This window comes from Pleurodeles waltl, chromosome 4_2 (assembly GCF_031143425.1).
Source record: "Pleurodeles waltl isolate 20211129_DDA chromosome 4_2, aPleWal1.hap1.20221129, whole genome shotgun sequence".
In the NCBI taxonomy this organism is placed as follows: domain Eukaryota; kingdom Metazoa; phylum Chordata; class Amphibia; order Caudata; family Salamandridae; genus Pleurodeles; species Pleurodeles waltl.
Window position 1 is genome coordinate 937,700,289 of NC_090443.1, and position 21,658 is coordinate 937,721,946.

Below are 21,658 nucleotides of genomic sequence, written 5' to 3' on the forward strand. Positions count from 1 at the left end.
AAATCCTGTGTTTGGATTTCTCCTTCAATTAATTGTATTACTGTGCAATACTAGAACTACAATCTTCTCATTCAATACAGCTAACGCAAACAAGCAACATGAAAAAATACATATATAAACAATAACTAATCAAACATAACTCCAGAAAATTAATATTGTCAACCCCATTACATAAAAAGAAATAACAGTTATGATTTTGTAGCTGAAATCCTGGTCACAGAAACGAGGATACAAGAAATACAATCCCAAAAATAATGATAAATAAACCCCTCAAAAATGCAAAATGAATCCAAATAAAAAATAGAACATTCAGTTTGAGTTCAATAATCCAGGTAATCCATTCAAAACCTGAAAAATTACGAAACAATAAATAAATAATCCATCTAAACAAAATATCAAAGAATAAGTAAAAACAAATTTTATTTAAAAAAATAATCAAGTCTGATGTCCCAAAATAAAAACCTGTACAAGTAAAAGCAAGTAAATCCATCCAATAAGACTTACAACCCTTGTTTAAAGCAAAGCATGCTAGAAAAAGATTGAAATCAATGTTAAATACCTAGACCATGCCTATAAGGTACAAACATGCATTATTCTTCACAAAAAGGTCTATCACCTCTATGTCCTTAGAAGATTTGTTTAAAATAGCCTGACCTGAACTGGACACTAGCAACAGGAAAATGCAACAACAAATGCCACAAGCAGCCTAAAATGATGAAAAAAGACTATAGAATTGAAGTTTCCCGCCATTTTAGCCCCGGCAGTGATAATCCACCAGGGCAGCGTTGCAAGCAGCGCTGCCCTGGGAATTATGACATCCCTACCGCCAGCCTGTTTCTGGCGGTTTGCACCGCCAGGAAGAGGCTGGCGGTAAGGGGTGTTCTGGGGCCCCTGGGTGCCCCTGCACTGCCCATGCAGTTGCATGGGCAGTGCAGGGGCCCCCTAACAGGGCCCCAGCCAGCTTTTCACTGTCTGCATAGCAGACAGTAAAAAGGGCGACGGGTGCAACTGCACCTGTCGCACGGCCGCAACACCGCCGGCTGCATTAGGAGCTGGCTCCTATGTTGCGGCCTCATCCCCGCTGGGCCGGCGCCAGCGGGAATGTCATAATGGGGGCCGCGCGAGTGCGGCCGCATTGACGGCCGCACGGCGGTTACCGCCTGGCGGGCGGCGGTAGCCGCCCACCAAGGTCGTAATGACCCCCAATGTATTTTGTTGATTATTTTTTTGATAAAACAACATGCTAAAATGCTATAAATATATTAGTTTAAGAATATGCCTAAAAGTTTTATGTATAAATATACACTACAAAATTCTGATAAATTATAAAACAAATTGATTTAATATACTATAATGTTTAAAAATATGTTTTTTTAAAGTTTTTTTTTAGGAATCCTCATTTACCTTATAATCTTCCATTCTGAGCTCCAAGATCTTTACTCTGTTTGAGTGCCCCAGGAAAAGATCCAAGTACTCAAAGTGGGAAGTTTGGGAGGTGAAGACCACACTTATGGGTGTACCCACACGCTGCCGGGTCTTGATCCCATATGGCTTTAATCATCGGAGGGTTACAGACAGGATGTTTTGGCATACCATCGCCCCCCCTCTCCAACTACCTTATCCAGGATCTCCACAACTTTGCTGCTTCCTTCGCACAGGATCGATTTGAATCCATCCTACATATGTTGATCACAGCATTCCGCCATTCAGACTTGGTGGGGGCTTTTGAAGATGTCCATTGCTTGCAAATCTCCCTTCTACCCAACAGTAGCAGAAAAAACACAAGGCTTCTTCTATAACCATACAGATTTCCAATCTTGGGTGACCACCCAAAGAGGACCAATTCTGGAGTCATTTGAAAATGTAGGTGTAGTACTCGCTTAGCACCTTCCAGACCTCTGCCCAGAAGTACTGAATGTAAGGGCAAAAAACAAACATATGGAGTTCATCTGCCATAGGAAAACTGCATTTTCTACAATCCGTATTCTCTACATCTCTGAGTTCAGCCATCTTTTTTGGGGTATAATATGACCTATGAAGGACAAAAATATTATTTCTTGTTAGATACATTGGTTTTACCACTTGGTAAAGAAGACGCCATGAGACTAGCCATAAACGAGTGACATCTTTGTTCTGAAAAGATTTACCCCATAGGGAGGCTGGGAGGTCTTGATCTTGATCTAGACTTTCCACCAATAAGCTATAATAGGCCTCCTCTTCTTTTTCCCGAATTGGTCCTTTAACCAACAGCTCCACCAGCTCATTTGTGTCGGTTCCCAGCTCTCACAAAGATTGGGTCCAACTTTGTAGTTGATAATATTTAAATTTTGATAGTGACCCTCGCGTCTTTGCCGCAAGTTTCTCCTAGGAGCTGAGTTTCCCATTTTGGAGTATCTGACCCAATTCCACAATACCTGCCTCCTTTAGAGGGAGTGATAGGGAGTCTTTAAGGCACTCTTGTGTACCAGGGGAATCCCACACAGGATTGTAGGTGCTGAAATATGACAAGTTTCTTGTTTTTCTTATCTGGGCCCATAGCTGACTGGAAGCCTGCAAGACTTTCAATCGTACTTTTTTGTAAAATCTAGGGTGACCAAATGTATACATTAATTTTGACCCTTCTCCTCCCACTCCTTTTAACATAACCAACTTTAGCTTATTGCCCCCTCTCCCGGATAGCAGATATTTCACATTCTTTAACTGAAAAGCCCAAACATATAGTTGAATTTCTGGTAGAGCTACCTCTCCTCTGTCATATTTCCTTCTCAACTTCCTCCTTGCGATTCTAATAACCTGAGAAGCCCAGATAAAGGAGTCAATTTTGGCTTGTAGTTTTTGGATCCAGGTCTTGTTAAAATGTAGAGGCATCATGTTGAAAAGGAAGGTGAGCTTTGGAAGAATGGACAATTTTATTAAATGTATTCTTCCATAGAAATATAGCAGGAGGTCAGACCAACTTAACAAGAGCTTATTAACCTCTCTTGTGATGCAGTTAAAATTTACCTATGCCATAGCTTCCAGGTCGTTCAAATCTTAACGCCCAGATATTTTATTTCTCTTTTCTTCAAAGTATACTCCTCTTCCATGTTCCATGTCATAATTTCCATCTTGGATATATTAACTGAATACCCCGACACCTTGCTGAAATCTGATGTCAGGTACAACCTATTCAGCGTGGAGTGCAGATTGCTAATATAAATCATAATGTCATCCGCATATAGTGATATTTTATTTTCCCAGTCAGCATGGGTAAATGGCTTAATTAAGTGATCCTTCCTGATCTTCAAAGACAGCGGCTCAATTTAGAGATGAAATAACAATGGGGGGAGCGGGCAGTCCTGTCTAGTACACCTTGTGATTTCGAAAGCTGAGGTTAGGTTCCCATTTAGCAATAATTTGGCTGTTGGGGTATTATAAATATTTCTCAGTATCCTGTGAAAGTTCTCCCCAAAGTTGAGATGTACTAAAAGAGTGTTTAGGTATCCCCAGCTCACCCTATCTAAAGCCTTTGTGGCGTCTTGGGTTATTACGGCCAGGGGGAATTTATTTGCCTTTGCCAGGACAGTAGCTCCAATTAGTAAGTGAGATAGCTTATGCATATACCGTCCCTTTAAAAAGCCCTTCTGGTCTTCCTGAATCAGTTTCCCTGCTACCTTACCTAACCTTTTTGCTAAGATATTAGAAAATAGCTTATAGTCGTTGTTCAATAATGAAATTGGTCTGCTTGATTCACATGTCTGGGGGTCCTTTCCTGGTTTTAGTATAAGGGTAATCACTGCTTCGTCCCATGATTTTGGAAGAGGGATAGATCCTCTAAGAATACCGTTGAATAAATTAGTTAAAACCGGGTTGATTATCTCTTTCATCCCTTGAACAAATTCAATAGGCAACCCGTCAGGTCTTGCCGTCTTCCCCTTTTTACCCTTACTAATAACCTGCAGCACCTCCTCCGGTGTTATTGTCTCCTCTAACTCTGCCTTCTCCCCCTCAGCAAGTTTTTCCATCTGCAGATCTTCAAACCACTCTGGTCTTAATGATGTTATTGTTGTTGGGTCTTCAGTGTATAAGGACCCAAAGAAGTTCCCAAAGGTCTATCGTACACACGTTCCCAGTGATATTGCACCGTGTCTCACTTACTTCATTTCTTATTAAGTCCGTCTTAATTTTCTATGCCAGGAGTTTTCCTGATTTCGCTGTATTTGAAGTGCACTAGTTTTCTTGCCTCCCATCTGTCTTTCACTCTGGCTTCTATAATGGCAGCTAAGAAAGCCCTTTTCAGCAGAATTTCACACCACAAGACCTCATGCACCTCCTCTTGTGTCTGTGGTGTTACTAGATTCCCCTCTAAGAGGGCAATGGCTTGCTCCACTTTCTGTATTGTCTTCCTATAGTTCCTATTTTTTGGTGCTGAGATGCTAATCAGGTTGCCCCTTATGAAAGCTTCAGAGGAATCCCAGACCACGTGAGGTGCCACCGACTTCATATTGAGTTCAAATAACTCGCTGGTGTTAACCTTCAGGGTTTCTATTACCTCCTGATCATTTAAAAGTGAAAGTTCAAGAGTCCACCTACTAATTTGAGCGCTAGATTTACACTTCTTCCTCAAAACCACCGCTGCATGATCAGACAAGTGCGCTACTGTGTGTTGGATGTCTAAAATTACCCTTTTAAGTGTCCTATCTATCAAGAAGTAGTCTATCCTGGAAGGATGTTTATATTTCTTATTGTGGTATGTATAGCCTCGGGACCGTCCATGGTTCTTTCTCCAAATGTCTAACAACGCAATTTGTTTCATTATTAAACAAATGTATGTCTGTGATTTTGGGCTTCCTAGAGATCTATTTTTTTACTTGATTTGTCCAGTGACTTGTCTAGAACTGCGTTAAAGCCACCTGACATTATGATTGAATATGGGGCGTCTAGGAGTTCTCGACACAGCTATTGTAAGGGCTCTATATCATCTGTGTTAGGACCATAATTACCTCCTAATGTGTAAGCGTTTTCAAAGATTTTAATGTTTGCTAAAACCCACCTGCCCTTTCCATCTGATTTGTAGCTCAAAATTGAGGCATTCAGCTGTTTCTTGATCAAAGTTAGGACCCCCCCTTGAGTGAGACATACTATCTGTGCTTCACCCATCTCAAGGATTTGAGAATTGCGTGAGATTCTTTGCTAGTGAGGTGTGACTCTTGGAGTATTACTATCTGGGCCGGGGCATCCCTTACATACTGAAGAATATAATCCCTCCTGGGCCTCACTCAAAGACCGTTCACATTCCGAGATAAAAGTTGAAGTTCTTTATCATTTATCTCCTGCACTTTTTCTGACACTTATAAGTTTGTGTGTGTTTTAAAGTCTCCAAGAACCTGCTATGTTCTGAGACGCACCCTTTTTTTTTTTTTTTTTTCTCTCCCAATGCTCCCCACCATGTGGTCCCCTTCACCCCCCTCACCCCTGAAAAAAACCCTCCCTGGAGAACCCACCCCTGCTCCAGATTGACTAAAAAAGCCGTGAAGTACTGTTGGGCCTAACTAAGTGTACAAAACTATAAGAACAAAAAAAAAAAGAGCGGAAATAATATTTAATGCAATTAAGAGAAGCACAAAGAGGAAAGGGCAAGGGAAAGGAAAAAAAAGGATTCTACCTTCCTAGCAAACCCTCATAGCTTGTTTCTAAGTGACTCTAGTAGATTGTTTGCCTCTTCCCAGTCCATCAGGTTGTACATTTTATTGTTTACCATGACCCTCAAAGTCGCAGGAAATTTTAACTGAGCTGTGGCCTCCAGTTTTTTAAAATCATCCAGCCTTTTATCTAGCTCCCATTGTTTATTTGAGGTTGTACGTGAAATATCTGATTTACCTTCAAAAGAATAGTCCTTCCCCTCAGAGTTCCTAGCTTTAGGACCTTAGACAAAACATTTTCTTTGATATTGGAAGTGAGAAAGTTCACTAGGATCCTCCTAGGTTTGTTTTTGTTTGCAAGCTCCCAAAACGGGTCTCGGTGCACTCTCTGGATGTCGTTTGCTAACATTGCCTCGGGGCCCTCCCAACCACCACTTTGTATCAATAGCTCGACTACTAGAGCCTTAATGTTTTCACCTTCTTTCCCTTCCGGAACATTCATCAACCTACTGTTGTTTCTTACTGCATTGTTCTCTAACCATTCAAGCTTGTCAAGCCTCTCTTTATTTTTAACCTTCAATTTGTCTATCTCTTGCCTATCCCTTGGGGAAATTGCTTTTAATTCTTCTACTTGGATTTCCAAGGCCTGAGTTCTTTGTGTCAATACGTCCAACTTGTCTGCTAGTCCTTTGCAGAATTCCTGTAGCTCCTTCTGGTTGGCCTGGGATATTGCAAAACCTTTCCTGACCTCTTTTCCTAAGGACTGCACCAGTATCTTCAGGGGACCAACCTGTGAGCTCTGTGGTTCATTATCAACCATGTGGGTACCCTGGAATCTCTTGCACTCCTGTATGTTCAAGACTCCTATTCCTACTCCACTTGGGAACTCTTGGGGGCTACCTGATTAATGGATTAACAGTCTTGTGGTTTCAGTCAAGCTGGTCACAATCAACTTTTCAGTGGTTTCCCCATGATCAGTTTCGCTGGGCCCCCCTCTTCCTGAAGCCGGCAAGCATGATGGTGTCAGGGCAGATGAAGTGGGGCCCCTCTCCAATCCCCCTTTGTTATTATCCTCCATACACCTGCCTGTCCCTCCACCGGGATGCAGGAGGAGGAGAGGGGGAGAGGTGTAGACTGGGGCCTGGATAGGCCCTCCTGTGCTTTAAAAAAGGACCTAAGCGAAGGGACAATTTTCTGCTGCCTTTCAGAGGGTGCTGTCACTGTTTTTTTCCTCCGCTGAGATGCTGTCTGGCTTTGGGCTCTCTTTTGACTAGGTGTAGCTCTCACTCGATTAGGGGTGTTTTCAGTCAAACCACCCTGATGTATTAGGTCATCTGCCACCTCCGAGGACGCCTCCGTCCTAGCAGACGCCTGCAGAGCGTGTTTATCCAGCCTCCCAGCCCTTATATTCTGGGGGCCCGGCCTCCCCCTTCGCCTTCCCCCCAAAACACTGTACTGCTTAACTTTAGGATTCTTCGAAGTCTCCTTCTTGCCTTCCAGGAGAGCTGGGTCTCATCTGCATTTTCCATCCACTATGGAGGCCAAATCCTGTTGCCTGTAGGAAGACACCAGAGTCTCCTCACTGGTGCTGCCTCTTCCACTGCTGCCCCCACTCACCCCCATCAGCGCAACCCTGGAAGTGAGTTTCCAAACCTTCCTCACTTCCAGGGTGGCTCTGCTCCAGCAGACGCCATCCTCCACGTGTGTTACCGCCCCCGGCTCCAGCGTTTCCAAGCCTGGACACAGATCGCAGCTCAGCTTGTGGCTTTCCTGTCGCCCAAAGAAAAGACCGGGACACGCCAGGCAAGGGGAGTGTGAGTAGTCCTTTTTCCCCTTGCACCCTCCATTAATTTAATTATGAGCACAGTGCATTCCGTTCACCCCGCAGACCCGACAAGCGCTGCGACCAGCTCAGCGGCTGACAGCCATATTCTCCTCCTATATGTGATGCAACAAATTAAGGGCCAGATGTAGTAAGCCTTTTGCGCCTCACAAACGGCGAAAAACGCAGTTTGCGAGGCGCAAAAGGAATTACGCGATGCAGAGTCACATTTTTCGAGTCGGAACCGACTCACAAAATGTGATTCCGACTCGCAAATAGGAAGGGGTTTTCCCTTCCTATTTGCGAGCGTATCGCGATTTCTGAGTTGCTTTGTGACCGCGAAAGCGGTCGCAAACCAACTCGCAGTTACCATCCACTTCAAGTGGATGGTAACTCATTTGCAAAAGGGAAGGGGTCCCCATGGGACCCCTTCCCCTTTGTGAATGCCCACAAAAATATTTTTTCAGAGCAGGCAGTGGTCCTATGGACCACTGCCTACTCTGAAAAAACCGAAACCAAATGGTTTCGGAATTTTTTCTTTTGGCAGCTCGTTTTCCTTTAAGGAAAACGGGCTGCAAAAAGAAAAAAAAAACTGCTTTATTAAAAAAAGCAGTCACGGACATGGTGGTCTGCTGTCTCCAGCAGGCCACCATCCCTGTGAGTGCCTAGACTCGCTATGGGGTCGCAAACTGCGACCCACCTCATTAATATTTATGAGGTGGGTCTTTGCGACCCCATAGTGAGTCGCAGAAGGTGTCTGAGACACCTTTCTGCATCTCGGATTGCGAGTTGCAATTTGCGAGTCGCTTTGACTCGCAAATTGCAAGTCGCAATCTGATACCTACCTACATCTGGCCCTCTATTTGTTAAAAACCTACTGTGGAACATGCTTTCAAAATATACACCTACAAATAAAAATACATGTACTCAGCAGCTATATCATATGTCTAATTGTAATTATGTTTAATTAAAAGCATGATTTCTTTCTTGGAATAAAAAATCCAATAAAGTTTTGTAATCATTGAAAAATAATGACCAGTAAAAGTGGTATATATAAAAAATATATTTAGAAATATTTTATGACAATAAGATGTAAAACATGACACCGTGCAAAAACTGCATTTTAAAACAAATAATTAATAGCATAAATTTCTATATTTTTTGACATACAAAATACACTTTCACACAACTATAATAGACACTACACTAAAAATGATGCATTAGGGAAAACATTTTGAACTATCCCAAAAAAGTAGACCTATCTCAAAAAGGGAATACACATGACATAAATATAGTCAATTGGAAGTATTACCAAAAAATAAAAATAAATATTAGGAAATTGTACTAAAAATTCCAAATTGATAAATATAATTCATAAAAAAATACATTTATACACAAACATAGTACAAGTTTGCAATTTAAGGATAATTAGATCACCATTGAATTCCCAATGAGAAGTAACACATGAATAATGAAAACACTTATATTCAACATCAAAATTACATTATCTTTAAAGAATTACATTTATTTTAATTAAATAACTAATTTTTAATATTAGTTTTTACAATTCATGTGACAAGTTTGTTATAAAATAGGATGCAGAAAACATACTTATTACAAATGTTCAAAAGTATGACAATATTTAAAAGAAAGAAAAACATAAAAAACATTAAATATAACAATAACATTTCACATAATTATAAATAAAACACATGAAAATAACATTTAAAGATATAATTTCATAAACAATAATGTAATATAATTGCTTTAATTAACAAATTACGATAATAACTTTAAATATCACAAATTCATTAGACTGAAACATTTAATTTATTGCTTAGAACTTTTCTCATGAATCCAACATTTGGCTCCTAAAATTACTACACATAAAAATTACACAATTTCGAAAAAGAAATACAATAAAAAATGCAAAGAAATAGATAAACACATTTGCAAAACAAAATAAATTATAACAATATAACACATAATGATTTTTTTTAACAATATAATAATATATTTAAAAATTGTAATTTTACCTATGATACTCTGACCCATAATATTTAGAGACACAATAATTCAGACATCATATTTGTGTCTCATGATGTTCTTTCAATGAAATGTCAGAACACCGCCTAGGCATTTGAGACTTTTGGCCCGATTACGAGTCTGGCAGTCACTAGACCAACAGAGTCGCGGTGGAGGTCAGGACGGCCGCTGCTGTGGCAGTCTGACCGCCACATTATGACCCTGGTGGTCAGATCGCCAGGGTACTGCCGTCTCCACTGGGATCGGAGATCCCAACAGGTTGACGGTGCGTGCAGGTCGAAATCAACCAGGGCGGCGCTGCACGCAGCACCACCCATCGGATTACGACCTGGTTCTCTGTAAGTCTTTTCATGGTTGCTTTGCCGCCATAAAAAGGCTGGTGGAAAACAGGTGCAGGGGGCCACAGTGGTGCCCCTGTCCAGCACCCTCGCCATGCTCACTGTCTGCTCTGATGACAGTGAGAATGGCGAGGGTGCAGGTGCCCCCTTTGGGGGGCAGCTTTGCCGCTGGCTCATAATCGACAATGCTGCTGCCACTTTCCTGCTGGGCTGACCAGCGGAAACCTTGGTTTCTACCTGTCAGCCCCACGGGAAAGTTGTAATGGGCCCGCGGGGAGGTAGCCAGTAAGGTGGCAACCTCCCCATCGGAAGTTCGGAAGATGGGTAATCCTGTCCGCCGAATTCATAATCAGGCCCTTTGTCTGGATTTGTAAAGACATGTCTGGACACTTGAGGCTTTATCTCGATATATGAAAGATATGCCTGGACACTTAAGGCTTTGTCTGGCTATATGCAGCAGTGACCAGTAATGTACAATAGTGGTGAGGCAGGTACAAAGACACACACTCCCTTCCACAAAAGCACACATATACTCACACTCATCCACATGCACACTCACATCCATTCACAAGCATGTGTACATACATACACCATTCACAAGCACATGCACATGTAAACACCCATTCACAGCACACACACATAAACACGCACACACCCATACACATACAGTCAGACATACACACATGTAGCCATCTTTCAATGGCTGTGGCAACAACACTGAGTGGTGGGACGCAGAAGAAGAAAGGCCTCAGTTGGTCTTGGAGACTTAGGGGAAGGCAATCAAATAATCAGTCAGTCATCCATTTGTATAGCTCACAGCTACTTCCAATGAGGCATACAGGTGCTCAAGTGGACAACACTGCTGTAAAATCCAGCTGCCTCCTCTAATTGGTTGACCTTGAGCTAGTGCAGGTGTTTTAATTAGAAATTATTAATGAGTGTTTATGTATTTTGAATAATGAGTTTATGTAGAAAATGAATTAACGGACAAAAATAACGCACTCACTTGAAAATGTGACCCGAAGAATGGCCACCAATGTTCACAATATGTACTAATTAATGATTAATACTTATGAAATATTGAGTATGCACTAGACTAATGGAGTAATATGTCATATTAAGGGTTATGAAGTATGATTTAGCTTTATTAATTGTAGGCCTTAATTTAGCGAGTGTCTTGGCCTATTTTGCCAGGCCTCATGCAGAAGCTTTATTTCTTAGCAGTTAATAAAATTGCTCACCGAGTGAATTAAACTGTGAAATGTCCATTGCCTTGCTAAAAATGCTTAACAGAAGTTTCCGTGAGAACCGACTGCAAGGAGATGATGTTCCCGTTAGTGTAACATTTTAGGTGTAATGTGTGTGAGACTGACTTTCCCAGGACGAGAACAATGAAGATACTGAAGATGCAACAATATTTTTACCTGACGAGCTGGATGATGAGCACATCGTAAGGCGGACCAATCAACTGCATGTGAATAGTGAAATGTTAGAATTCATAGATTTGGTATAGAAATATTATTGGGTAAAGTAAGAATGTACGATTTACTGACCAATAGGGAATTAGGGGATAGTTTAGGTGACTTTGATCTTACGCCGCAGGGGGAAGAGACCTCAGAACTATTTCAGATTTGAGAACTAGAGAGACTTGAGAGAAGAGACTTTGGGGAGGTTCGAGATTCATTCTGTCATTGGGCTCATACTCTTTGACTGAGAGCCTAATGCTTTCCGGATCGACCAATGACCTGAGGATGAAGACTGATTCTGCTTTGCTGACCAATACCGAGGATCGGTAGATATAATGAAACGTGACTGTTATGCTTTTTATGCTTTTTTGTTTCTAGGTACCAACTGCACTGTTTTGATAGATCCATAGCTAGATGTTTTCCAAATTTGTGTTTCTAAATTGTTCTGCATGAAGCCCAACATGCTGATGCTAATCTGACATTAGTTAAGTGCCCTCACAAATGACTGACAATTACAGGGACTAATGATTGATGAATTAACTTGCTGAATTCCATCTATGTTATATCTTTGCCGCAACAGATTCTGCTATTGATTTGCACTCTAGCTCTAGAATGTGATGTGGTTCAAGCTTTGATTAGATTGCATTTTGTCCGCCGCTTCAGACAACCAGTAGTGTTTTTATATGTTTCATTTGATATTGGGATTAAGCTACATGACCTTAGCATTGTTAATATAGGGAAATAAACATACTAAACTTTTACTAAAGGTGTGGTTATTCATGGCTGAAAGGTCATGGTGCGTGACATTTACTGACTCCATTGATTATTGATTTCATTGATTACAAATGATTACTGATTATTGTGTATTGACCATTGAATTATGTATTGGAGCTATGTTAAGAACTTCTTAATTACGAGTCAAAAGGTTCATCAACCTATTAGTGTCCCCTTGTAAGTTTACTTATTAAGGTCTGACGCGCTAACACTTGTCACGGGTCATCCAGTGAGAGGAGGACTTTCCCTACCTCCTCAATGACTGGGATAGGGTCAGTGATATTAGCTGACTCCACCAACTCTGTGCCAAGTCATCATGATGGCTAGTCAGCAAAGGGCACTGCAGGGCTTAAACCAGAAGCTCCCAGGTCTAAATCAGTCACGCTATCCCTCATCATGAGGGGAGGCTCTTCAGAAGACATTGCCATCAGCCCGGCAAAGCTTGGCTCAGGCTGTCAGGGAACAATGAGTTTTGTGCATGTAAAGCACCTGACTGTCTAACATGGTGAGTGTCTGTCAGTCTGACCTTTGCTCAGAAAGACACTCATCAGGCTTTCCAAAAGGCAAGGGGAGGACCTGGCCCCTCCGCCCTTAATGATGGGCTACTGCTGGTGTATAAGAGGTGTTTTTGGACACTTGAGGGTTTGTTTGGTCATTTGGAGTTATGCTGTGGCATTCAGAACTGTTTCATAATGTGTATCCAGATTATAAGGGTTATATGAGTTTTGTGGACGGGAATGACCATCTGCCAAAGTCCCAACAGGGGTGGTTGCCGCTTACGCAGGCCACCTACCAGCCAGGGTTATTATGAGTTTCCCATTAGGTCGGCAGGCGGAAACCTAACCTTCTGCCCGCTGGCATAGCGGGAAATGGTCTACAGCATTTTCTCCAGCTTGTAATTGAGCCAGTGGCAATACTGTAGCCAGCAGGGTGCACCAGCACTCTTGCAGTGTTGACAGTGAACATTGTGATGCTGCTGGGCAGGGGGCCCATGCATTATCCATGCGAAGTGCATGGGCCCCTCTGTGGCCCCCTGCAACTGTTCTCCACCGGCCTTTTCATGGCAGTGTTACCGCCATAAAAAGGCTGATGGAGAACAAGGTCATAATCCGCAGGGCAGCGCTGCATGCAGAGAAACCCTGGCGGATTACAATCTCCGCCAGGCAACTGGGATCCATGATCCTGGCGGAGCTGGCGGTTGGACCGCTTCTGTCTCATGCTTTTTGGCTTTTTAACATATTTTTCCTTTTACAGAGATCAGATTCAAGTAAATGTACCAGAAACAGAACATGTGGAATAAATCTTTCCTAACAAACACTGTCACATTTGTGTCCCTAAATGTAAATATAATAGAGGAATAGTAATAAAAAGGTTAAAGCTTCTCTCCATGACAATTTATAAAAAACACCAGCTCTGGAGTAATTTTAAGGTTGATATTTACAAAATAGTTATTAATAATAAAATAGCAAACACATGTAATATTCGGAGACCATATTTTTGTCCCATTTACCTTGGAGGAAACAGAGGGCCATATTTATGAGGATTTGGCGTAGGGCAAAGCAGCAGGTTACAAAACGAAACGGCAGGAGTACACCATATTTATACAATGCGGTGCATTTCTGTCCTCCCCCCCTACACTGATGCTGTTTCAGCAGCCCAGTGCCAATATGGGTGTTGCATGGGGAAACCCAGTGCAACGCACATTGAACATCTCCCTGGCACAGAGTAAGGCAGTGCGGCGACTTGCGCTGCCCTGCCTCACTCCATATCTATGAGGCAATGCAAAGCCATTCAAAGTGGCTTTGCGTAGCCTTATAGATATGATTTTGTAGTCTGTGCCACCCGGAGCGTCAAAAAAAGCGACGCTGAGGTGGCGCACAGGGCTCATAATATTACCCCAGAGTTTTTATCAAAAATCCAGGTAGTATGCAGGGGAGTTACTGCAAATGATGTTTCTAGAGATACCTCAATTTGCCCTACAAAAGACCTTGCTAACTCTAGCATACCCGACTGCATTGCAGCAAGAAGGAATAAATAGATAACAAATGTTCTTTATAAAGACTATCATCCCGCTCACTTGTTATACTTAGTTCTTTTTTAAAAATGAACCTTCATGAGGTTCATACAAGAGCTCTGTACAAGAACAAAACTGTTTTATTCTGCCCGTCTCACCTACTCACACTTCCCCAGTCTTCCACAAAACATAATCTATTGTTTTTTTTTCTTTTCTACACCAAGGGTCCAATAGTTGTCTGATAAGACTGTGCTGCGCGTGCAATATTGGTACTGCATTTTTTGATGCAATAATGAAGAAAAACAGACAGTATCACAGGTGAAGCTAACCTTGCCTACTGAAGAAGGAATGCACAAAAATCATACTGTTTGGTAATGATTAGAAATGGGCGCGCGGTGGTGCCTCAAATAACCTATCTAGCCGGGCGTCCAATGATCATACTGATGAGATTGAAGGTTTTGACTCCAGTTCCATTTTCAAAGTCTTTTTTCCTCATCTGTGCCCATGGCGATGAAAGGAAAACCTTTTTAAATGGGAGGACCTCTGGGGGATCAGGGTGGAAGATTTTCAAATGCATAATCTAGATGTGCGCTCCCCTGAAATGCACACCTCCGGGTTTTACCATATATGCAAAGTGTTCCAATACCTTAGCGGCAAGCTCAATTATTCAGCAAGCCTGCTCTTAATTTCCATGGGTCAGGCCCAATTCTGCGCTTGCCACTCGCGTCCCTCCTCCGCAATGCTTCGCAGTCATCTGAATGTATGCAAAAATGTTGGCTGTGTTGAATAACACTGCGGAAGGAGCTCTTAATTAGAGTTAAGAGAAAAGGTAACTCCAGAGATTTACACACAAAGGCCAGCTCGGAAGCTCTGAAACTCTCAGGGATATGCTTAAACGCACCGGGATTGGCAAACTGTAATTAAACACGAGAGGATGTAGCTAAAGCATAATTAGATTATTCTCAAGATCGTTGGGGTTCATTGAGAGCTCTAACTTATGCACTTTAGTGGCGCGTGCCTTCTTAAGTAGGTGGGAAGCTAGCTGCTCTGTTATTCTGGAAGTAAGTTGTTCTTGGACTAGTGTGCAGTAAAGGATGCAATCTGAGGAAGATAAGAATGGGGATTAGAGTGCAGCCTTCTCTTGGAACCATTACTGATGACGAAGTGAGTTGAAGGGCATAAGATGAAAAACATAACAGACAATCGAAAGTCCTGTCAAATGCATTTACATTATTGACATTATAGGAGGCAGAAAATAATAGAGACAGAATGCTTCGAATGGGAATTGGAAGCAGAGATGGGAAAATATCCTAGATAGGAAGGCAAGGGAGGAACGCATATTATAACACACATCCTGAGTCTCGTTTTTGGTTGCATGTAGGGGTGTTTGTATCCCAACAACTCAGATTGGAAGCAAAGGGCTACATCTCTCCTCTGTGTCTGTGTGTGGTGTGTGTGTGTGTGTATATATATATATATATATATATATATATATATATATATATATATATATATATATGTATATATTTATATATATATATATATATATATATATATATATATATATATATATATATATATATATATTCACTGAAAATAACAAAGGTTACAGGGACATTATAGTTAAGAAATAGAATAAAAAATCCATAGAAATTTACTTTTAAAAAAAACAAAGGTTACAGGGACATCATAGTTAGGCTCACATTTTAAACTTACCAAACCACAGAAATTCACCAGTTATAGTTAGAGTTATCCCAAGAAACCATAATTCGTGCCCTAGGTAACTATAACTTGTGCCCCGCTAACACTAACTACAGCCCCAGGGACCACCACCTCCTGGGGCAATTGATTGCAAATCAGGGGGCCAAATGCCCCCCCTACAGCTCTGGGGACCACCACCTCCCCGGGGCTGAACTAAAATAATGTAGGGAGGACCACACAACCCCTGTGAGCCGAAGACTACCACCTCCCCAGGGCAAAGTTTAAGGTTAGATGGTGGCTATTTATGGAGACAATAATGGCCCTGGGGACCACCACCCCCCAGGGCCAGCACCTACTATGTCCTGGGGTGCCCACCGCAGATCATAGCTGTTTTCTCTGACTTGTCAGGAGCTTCAACAGCTCCTGCCAAGTCAGAGCAAACACAACTCAGCTCCCAGCAAGCAAGACCTGTCAAACAGCTCTTGCTTGCTCGGAGTGGAGGTTTCCTCTGTTTCCCTGCCCACAAAGATGCAGTCAGGGAAACAAAATAAACAGTTGCTCTCACAAAGAGGGAGCTGCATCTTGTGACATCAATGCTGGCTCCCACTGGAGGTTGGGAGCCAGCTGGGACTGCAGGGCATTCTTGCACCCTCTGCAGTCCCCAACTGTGGTGACTGGGTGCCATGGAGGGCATTAAGATCACATGGCTGGGCCCTGGGGGTAGAGGTCCCCAGGGCTGAAAGCGACCAGAGAGGGGTGCATGCCCCCTCTCCCACAGAATAAAAATATATTATAAGGCCTGGCCTCAGGTGATGGGGTCCCCGGGGTCCAAATCTTCCAAAGGGTGGTGCAGTGCAGTCCCATTCCTCCACTTAATGAAGGCCAGGCCCCGGGGGGTGGGGGTCCCCGGGGCCGAGATCAGCCTGGGGAGGGTAGACCGCACAGCGTCTCATTAAGCTGTAGTGAGCCCCATGGGATGATGTCCCCGGGAGGGTGGGCCACACTGGCCATTCACCCAACAAGGTAGCACTTACTAACTAAGCAGCAGAAACGACTCCATTTGGACAGACATTTTGTGCAAAACTTGTTGGATAAACAAGCAGGTGAGTTTCCGATCTGGCCATGATGCTCATTTCAGAGAAATGAAACCTCAACAGGAAGCACTTACAAATTTAAATGTAGCACGTTCCCAAGATAAAGCTCCACTTCTGGAAAGGACAAATTATCCTAACTCCTGGGCTTGGCAAAGACAAAGCAAATGTGTTTACTCCGCCATTCCATATTGAAAAATGATCTGAAAACCTTTGAGGAGGTGAATGCTTCTTTCTTCTATTGGAGCGCAATCAGACACTCTCACACTCACCTCACAACCACATAGATCCTCTCACACCCACTCTAAGACCCAGACAGACACTCTCACAGTCACTCTCACACCCAGGTTCAGACTCTCACAGCTATTCTCACACCCAGAGTGCACAGCCAAAGGGTGTGCGCAGCACGGGGTTGGGTGGTTATGGAGACTGGCCTAACCAGCCAGTTCCTGCAGCCAACCCCCACCATGCAAAGTCAAGGCCCTTGCGCCTGGATATAGGGGTTTGGCCACAAGGCATAGCTACAGAGGTCCCTGCAGAGAACCTCCGCCCCACAAAGCTGTGGCTGTGCACAATGGTAGTGAATTAACATATAGTAATGAAAATTACTTTCCGTTAAAAAAACATAGAAATTCATTGAAAAAGCAAAGCTTACAGGGACATTATAGTTAGGAAATAGAACTAAAAAAAACACAGACATTGACTGAAAAAACAAAGGTTTCAGGGAGGTTATAGTTAGGGTCTGAATTTACTTGCACAAACTACAGAAATTCAGCAGTTAAAGTAAGAGTTATTTCGAGTATCTATAACTCGCGCCCTCTCCATGCACTGCTAGTTACCCCTGCTATTGTAGCACTCATGACAACTTCTACAATGTCATTAAAAATATAACTGAAACATTAGCAGTCAAATTATTGAAGAAACAACTGTGCATGGCGGGGTTTCAAATTATAGTTACATTAGGTTGTGAATTATAGTTATCTCTAACTATGACTGCTGAATAGTTCACCCCCCACTCCTAGTAATAGACATAATTTTGTACGTAAATAAAATAATCTATAATAATCATGTGTAAATTAAATTTATGTTAATGAAACAACTTAATTCGCACAGGGTGAGAAACCCATCATGCCTTATTGATGCTTGATCTCACTGGATCATTTTCCTGGCGTTCGGGGATTGGCCTGTTAATATGACCTGACAGTGTGGAGAATTGGGGGGATCGACTCTTGGCAACCTTTATCAAGAAGGCATCCTGATGTCCATTGTGGCCTTTCAGGAAATGTTCAACATACCGGCAGGGCACATCTTACCATATCAAGCCATCAACAAGCTGCAAGAACTAATGGGGGGCTGGAGAGGAAGAACCCCATTCACTTCTCCTCCAGGTACCCTTGCATATGGTGGCATGTGTCATGCCATCTTGCTTACATGTAGCCCTACTATCTAGCAACCTGGCTAATGTAAGCAAAGCAAGGACCCAATGGAGCAAAGTGATTCCCCTCCCCTTGTCTAACAAAGCCTGGACTTGGACACCCCATTGCTTGAAAAACGTTTCTCAAAATCCTCGATCCTATACACCTAGCATATCTCTTCCCCAATAATATCAAGCGACTGGACTTCGCTTCTGTGCCTAAATGTCCAAGATGTAAACTGACAGAGGATGGTTTCTATCATGTGGTTTGGGACTGCCCTCCTCTGCAACAGATGTGGATTGAGATCCTGGTCGCTATAGCTGAATTGTCAGGCCACGTACTGGTCTCCACCCCTGGTCCTGGCTCCTTGGCCTTTGTCCCACAGCCAGGGGTAATAAATACCTGCATTGTTTTACTCACTTAGCATTCGTTATCTTTAAGTGGCAAATTACACTGCAGTGGAAAGCACCCATGGCACCAGACACTGGCAGGTGACTGAATACGTTATTACAGTGGGCTCGTGCAGAATCGAGCGTGTTGCGTTCCTTACATGCTAAAAGGGTGGTGAGAGTAGGGGGTGGGAACTGGGACATATATATTGCAAACATTGAAGCTAAGAATGATACACGCCTACCCTGAGGTGGATGCCTGGGACCTACAGACATGCACCCTATCTGGAGTGGACACATGTGGCCTATAGATTCCCACTACTTGGCTGTAGTCATACATGAGGGAGACATTCTTAGTTCGAACCCACATTTTCACCCCACGATTATTCACACCACTCTCCACCATCGGCTACCAGACTCTACATGCATATTAATCAGGCTTCCTCAGTATGTGGATGAAGTGCCTCCCACCACCCCACTTCCTGCAAACTGAACTTTGTAATTGATGTTACATTATTTGACATGTCGCTTTGCACTGTTTATATAAACTGTACCTGTGGTTATAATGTTAGGATTGTATAGTGATATTCTACTTATACAATGTACGTTCTGTATCTGGCTTCACCTGTGGTTGTTATTGCAAAATAATTTTTAAACAACGTAAGGTTAATGAACCATATTCCCTTTGATCATTAATTGCTGTTAACATTATTATATCAATAATCATTGTCAACATTATTATGCCAATAAAGCATTTAAAAATTAACATAACGTGTCTGTGTATATTTTTTATATGCTTTCAAACAATGAAAATTCAATCATAAAAACAACACCTGTAGAAAATCACATTTTGATCACATAATGTACAACCATAGACTTGGCCACTAGACATTGTACCACATGTACTTTTCTTAAGAATGTTCAGGTCATAATAAATGAAGATACAAAGCCAGCCCCTTAAGAACAATGCACTCCAAGCTGTATAGCAGAAGCTCCAGTTTTTGGGAGTGCTTTTAAAAAATGACATGAAATTCCCAGAGGGCCATGGATTTCGTGACCCTTGAAATATAGGATCAGTACCTTTTCAAACTTCCTGGAAGGGACTGCTGCACTCCTGCATCCCCCTCCACGCTTTTTTTTTACATTGGTGGTGCTGATGCCATCTTGGGGCCAGCACAAGACAAGAAAAATATGGAACTAAGGCCCATATTTATACTTTTTGACGCTAAACTGCGCTAACGCAGTTTAGCGTCAAAAAGTTTTGCGCCGTCTAACGCCATTCTGAAGCGCCATGCGGGCGCCGTATTTATGGAATGGCGTTAGACGGCGCAATCAGACCGGCGCTGCCTGGTTTGCGTGGGAAAAAACCACGTAGACCAGACAGCGCCGGCGTAGGGGGAAAATGGCGCATGGGCGTCTTAAAATGGGGCAAGTCAGGTTACGTCGAAAAAATCGTCTTAACCCGACTTGCGCCATTTTTTAACGACGCCCATCCCCCATCAACATGACTCCTATCATTGTAAAGATAGGAGTCATGCCCCCTTGCCCAATGGCCATGCCCAGGGGACTTCTGTCCCCTGGGCATGGTCATTGGGCATAGTGGCATGTAGGGGGGCACAAATCAGGCCCCCCTATGCCACAAAATATTATAAAAAAAAAAAAAAAAAAAACTTACCTGAACTTACCTGAATGTCCCTGGGGTGGGTCCCTCCAGCCTTGGGTGTCCTCCTGGGGTGGGCAAGGGTGGCAGGGGGGGTCCCTGGGGGCAGGGGAGGGCACTCTGGGCTCATTTTGAGCCCACTTGTCCCTTAACGCCATGCCTGACCCAGGCGTTAAAAAGCGGCGCAAATGCGCCGTTTTTAGCCACGCCCACTCCCGGGCGTCGCTTTTGCCCGGGAGTATAAATACCACGTAAAGGCCTGGGAGTCATTTTTTAGACGGGAACGCCTCCCTTGCATATCATTAACGCAAGGAAGGGGTTCACGCTAAAAAATGACACACATTCCGGGAACTTTGGCGCTATTCGCCTCTAACGCCATAGTATAAATATGGCGTTAGTTGGCGTTAGTTTTGCGTCGTAATTGCGTCAAAAAAAACGACGCTATTTCGGCGCAAACGGAGTATAAATATGGCCCTAAGCCTTCTCTACAAGGTATTATGTGGCGTTCCAGCCAGGAGCAGTGAATATTGTAGTAGTGGCTCTCCGACTGTGCCGGGAGGGAGCCACAAAGCTTTTCTCCTGCTGGGAGGTGGAGTTGCACAGCATTTGTCACTTGGAAATGGTCAAAGGTTGCAGACCTTCAAACAGCCATAACCTGGGCCCTGTTGGGCAGATTCAGGCGATTATGGGCTCATTTTACTCTTGGTTGTGAACTCTAGCCAACAGAACCTTTTTAGCAGACCTTGTCATCCTTGAAAGTGGTATAGCCTACAGGGAGCTGTTTCCCCTTGCTCCCTGAACCAACTTTCCTCCTGGTCTTTGTCCCTGGGAGCAGAGGTCAACACCTTTCTCCCAACCAGTCCAAACAGGGTCTAAGAGGGCCAAATTTAATAGCCTGGGGTCAACTGGGAGGAGTCCTTAGACCTTTCTGGGCATCAGGGGTTCCTCATTCCAGTTCTCCATGGCTGACTCAGTTTCAGCAGCACTGAATACAAAAACACCAAGCAAAAAAAGTATATTCCCTGTGCAAGAGTTTTTAAAGGGGAGTGGAAGATTCCAGAAGCCAGGCAACTATGACCAATTCTAGAGTCCCACATCACCTCTCCACCCATATACCAACCCTCATGCACAGCATGCTGAGACAGTTCACAGTGACCCTCACTGGCATCATTGCAATAGCCTTTCTCAACAAATCTACAAAGGGGAGCCCACTCCAGTGTTGGTTCCAGAGGTTGTGGCTCCATTCTTTGTTTAGTGGGCTGGGGCAGGCCTATCCCTGGCACAGTGTGTCAGCTGATTGATTGATGCAGATCCTTAAGCC